Source organism: Zingiber officinale, chromosome 11B (genome assembly GCF_018446385.1).
Source record: "Zingiber officinale cultivar Zhangliang chromosome 11B, Zo_v1.1, whole genome shotgun sequence".
In the NCBI taxonomy this organism is placed as follows: domain Eukaryota; kingdom Viridiplantae; phylum Streptophyta; class Magnoliopsida; order Zingiberales; family Zingiberaceae; genus Zingiber; species Zingiber officinale.
Window position 1 is genome coordinate 73,510,591 of NC_056007.1, and position 4,228 is coordinate 73,514,818.

At 42.4% G+C, this 4,228-nt stretch overlaps 1 long non-coding RNA gene across 1 annotated transcript; it reads left to right on the plus strand.

The window, feature by feature from the left end:
* Positions 1 to 3,129: 3,129 nt before the first annotated feature.
* LOC122034912 lies at positions 3,130 to 3,993 on the plus strand. The gene is made up of 3 exons (XR_006126822.1): positions 3,130 to 3,196; positions 3,483 to 3,557; positions 3,629 to 3,993. It is a non-coding gene; the product is annotated as an uncharacterized LOC122034912 (long non-coding RNA).
* The last annotated feature ends 235 nt before the right edge of the window (positions 3,994 to 4,228 follow it).

The window sequence follows — 4,228 nt, forward strand, 5'->3', positions numbered from 1 at the left end:
ACTTTATTTCCCGCACTGCTAATCCAAGACCTAGTCTTGGGACATTTCTATTTTGTCGTTGTTTTTGCATATCGCTAATGGCCCAACAAGAAGGTTTCAGCACCGTTCACCCCCCACTTTTCTCCGGAGAAGACTTCAAATATTGGAAGGGGCGAATGGAAACCTTTCTCAAGACACAATTCGACACGTGGATGATTATCAAGACTGGAATACAACTGCCAACCGACAAAGACGGCAAGCCGACACCCTGTGAAAAATGGGAACCGACCCTAATCAAGAAGGTGGAAGTTGATGCCAGAGCGACCTGCACCCTCCAGTGCGGACTGACCAAGGAGGAACTCAACAGAGTTGGACCATTCTCCAGCGCAAAAGAGCTTTGGGAGAATTTGATCGAACTCCACGAGGGCACCTCCAACACCAAGGTAAGCAAGAGAGATCTTTTGTTCAATAAATTATATAATCTGAAAATGCAGGAAGAAGAGACAACAAGTCAACTCCATGCATGGATTCAAGACATCCTCAACTCCCTCCACGCTATCGGGCAAAAGGTCGAGAACAGGGACATTATAAGGTACGCACTTAATGCTTTTCCAAGGAGCACATTGTGGGCATCGATGGTAGATGCCTACAAAGTCTCCAAGGAATTAACTGTTGGTGCGGGAAGCATCCGACGATCGAACCTTAGTTTTGATAATGGCAAAGGGATTCAAAGTTAAGTTTAATTGTTATCTAATGTGTATGACTGAGTGTTTCAGAAAAGTCCTAGCTGCGGTTAGGTAAGGGAAAACCCTAGGGGGTGGTAACCCTAGGTCATAGGGGGTGGTAACCCTATGCGGGAATGTAACGCCCGAAAATTCTTAAATCAATTTTAGAAATATTCTATTATTTTTCTGGAATTTTAGAATATTTTTATAGAATTTTTGGAGTAGCAGAAGTAGCAAAATTAAATAAAAACATAAAACAGCCTAAGCGGGAATTGAACCCGCGACCTATGGACTCTATGACTTATAGGGTGACTTAGTAACCAAGGGGCCCCAGCAGGGGTGTGCTGAAAGAAGAGGAGAGCAATTATATTTATGATCGAGTAGGGGCATATTTACCACTTAATATAAATAGGGAATTTAAGAGAGAAGTTATTATTTCTTGAACGACACCTCTCCCTCACCCTCACACGCCGCCCTCTCTCTCCCTCATCCTCTCGGCGCACAAGCCCAAGGAAGTGTCACGCCCCGGAGGAGTCCCTGTCCGAGAAAATTTCGACAGCATCTCCCCTGTACGGCGGACAATCTGAAACTTTTCTACATCCTCATATACCTCAGCCACATGCGGCTGGAATAATAACATGTAAATAAACCATAACCACGCAGTTTATATAAATATAAGCAAACCAAAGCAGTAATACCAAGACTCAAAATCAACCCTACTCAACTACACTCGTAAAACTCAAATCCGACGATAAGATCAATTTACCTTTTCTCACTATAAGAAATTTTGGATTTAACCGCACTTAATAGACAACAGTTTTTCAAGAAATTGTTGTTTTTTTTCCATTTAACAACAGTTTTATTGAAAACTGTTGTTGTTCACCATAATATTTTTTAAATAACAATAGTTTTTCAAAAAACTGTTGTCTAATGTATGTCAAAGACAACGGTTTTAAAAAACTATTATCTTTTAGTGTTGCTTATATGATAATATACAACAGTTTTATTAAACTGTTGTCTATTGAATGTTGTTGAATCTTAAAAACATAACAATTTTATTAAACTGTTGTCTATTGAATGTTGTTGAATCTTAAAAACACAACAGTTTTTTTAACTTCATGAAAAAAAACCTAAAACCCACTTCTCCGTAACTCTTCAACGAATAAAAACCTATCTCCGACTCCTTCGCGACTCCTCCGCGAAAGACGCTCCTCGTCGCTCTCGCTGGGAACCATTAGGCAATGGGCTATGGGAGGAAGGGCCTAACTTAAATCATTAGTTGAAGGCGACGGGATTTATAGAGTCAAATGCGGTGGGGAGGCGAGCTTTCGCTCTCCGATGGCTGGGAGAATGGCGCAGGGAAGGCGGAAGGGGCCGTCGCGATTTGGGTTGTTTTGGTTTGCATCTGGACTTGCGATCCGAATCCGAGCTTCGCTTTTGGCGCTACCGATCCCAACGACGGTGAGTGAGTTGATAGTCTCGTTGAGGGTTTGATGTAAAATACCGGAAATGGGCATAACACCATAAGGGAAATTTTACGGAATTTTTAAAAAAAATTTAGAAATTTTTCGGAGCTCGTACGGACGAGTTAACGGGGATAAAAATGGGGCTCGGAAAAACCTATTTAGGCTATCTCATTTAAGCGAGGAAAAGTTAGATTTATTTATTTATTTATTTTCTTTTTCTATTTTCTTTTCCTTATTTTTCTTTTTCCCCCGCTCCCCCGCTGTTTCCTTCCCTCGACGCCGAACACGTGCCCTACTTCTTCCTCCCCCGCGCGCCCGACTGTGCCCTAACCGCCTCTCCCAACCGGCGATGCAAACCGCCGTTTCCTCTCGCGGATAAACCCTCGGCCAAGCTCGCTTTCCTCTTCTTCTCCTCTGCCGACGCTGACCCCCTTTCCCTGTGCCCTAGCCGCCAGCCACCGAGACCTTCTTCTTCCTCTTTCCCCAAGCACCGGCGACGAATCTGCCACCGCCGATCCACTGTCACCCTTGTGTGTCGACGCCGCTGTCGACTTTTGATCCGAGCAGCATCGCCACACCCTTGCCCCAGTGCCGAGCCGTCCAATGGCCGTGCCCTATTTTGGGTTCACAGTCGGCCGACTCTCCTTCTCCACGCCGAGCCCTAGTTTCCCGAGGCCGATCTCTTCCTCTTTGCCGAGGTTTTTGTTGTTGCTTTCCACTGCGGACTCACAACCGATCACCGTCGATTTCCACACTGCGGCTGATCGCTACTGTTTCCTTCATCCGGTCCAGCCCTAGTTCTTCATTTGTGCCCTAGATCTGATCTGCCCATCTCCGGCTACTCAGGTCAGTGACTCCACCTGGGTTTTATTTACAGCAACCTCATGGGATGTGAGGCTACGAATGAATGTTTGGATGTGGTATTGATGTGAGTTTGATTTGTCTACTTAGTTTCAGTGATATCGCCATCTATTCGGAGCATCAGTTGTTATCACCGGCCATAATTTCCAGCAAACTCACAACAATGTGAGTGTAGACAAGATTTTCATTCGAGAAGAAACTTCTTAATATCAACTATCTTTATATTCTTTGTGATGCAATATCATTTACCTCTTGTATCTGCTCAAAATAAGTTTCTTATTCATAATTATGGTTTTACCTTCAATACTGTCAAACCTACATGTCCATGAATACTTTCTACTCTATCATACTCCACTCTCTGATAAAGGGGCCTTTTTACTGCAGGGACCTGTCTTACAATTCTCTTAATGTTGTTAGGCTTTTTTCTTGTAGTGTCTTCTCCTTGGTGCAGGAAATGGCAGAGGCTGTGACGAAAGATTTTGGAAGGATTGACATCTTTGTGCATTCTCTTGCCAATGGACCAGAGGTACTACCTTACACCATATAATCATGATGTTTTTTTTTACTTTAGTTCTAAATTATGGTTTTCATAAATAGGTAACGAAGCCACTCTTGGAGACATCTAGAAGAGGGTTTCTTGCTACAATTTCAGCTTTGAGTTACTCTTTTGTCTCCCTGCTTCGGCACTTTCTTCCAATAATGAATCCAGGTTTCTTTCGATTCCATGAAAACAAAACAATTGCATGTTCCATTTGTGTGTATATTTCAACTTGAGATCCTGACAAGAACATCATTATCAATCCATCATTATATCTTCTTCTTTACGCACAGAATAAAGCAATGCTAGTAGTTATAATAAAACCCAAAATAAAGTTATCAAACAATTCCTTTTCTTGTTGGCACATAGATTTTATATCTCATCTTCACTTTGTTTTGGATGTCTCCGTTAAACATGGCAAGCGGTGCTTTAATATCTTTGACATACATAGCTTCCTAAAGGGCAATCCCAGGGTATAACCTTTTCCCTTGTTTATTCCAAAGTTTATAATTTGGAATACTTGTTTAGTTCTTGCATCAACTTGTAGATACGAAGGTGGAATGAGCTCAGCAAAAGCTGCATTGGAGAGCGCAACAAAAGTAAGTTCAACTCTTCTGTAATTGTTGTATGTGAAATTGATTGTCAAGTCCGGCTAGTGT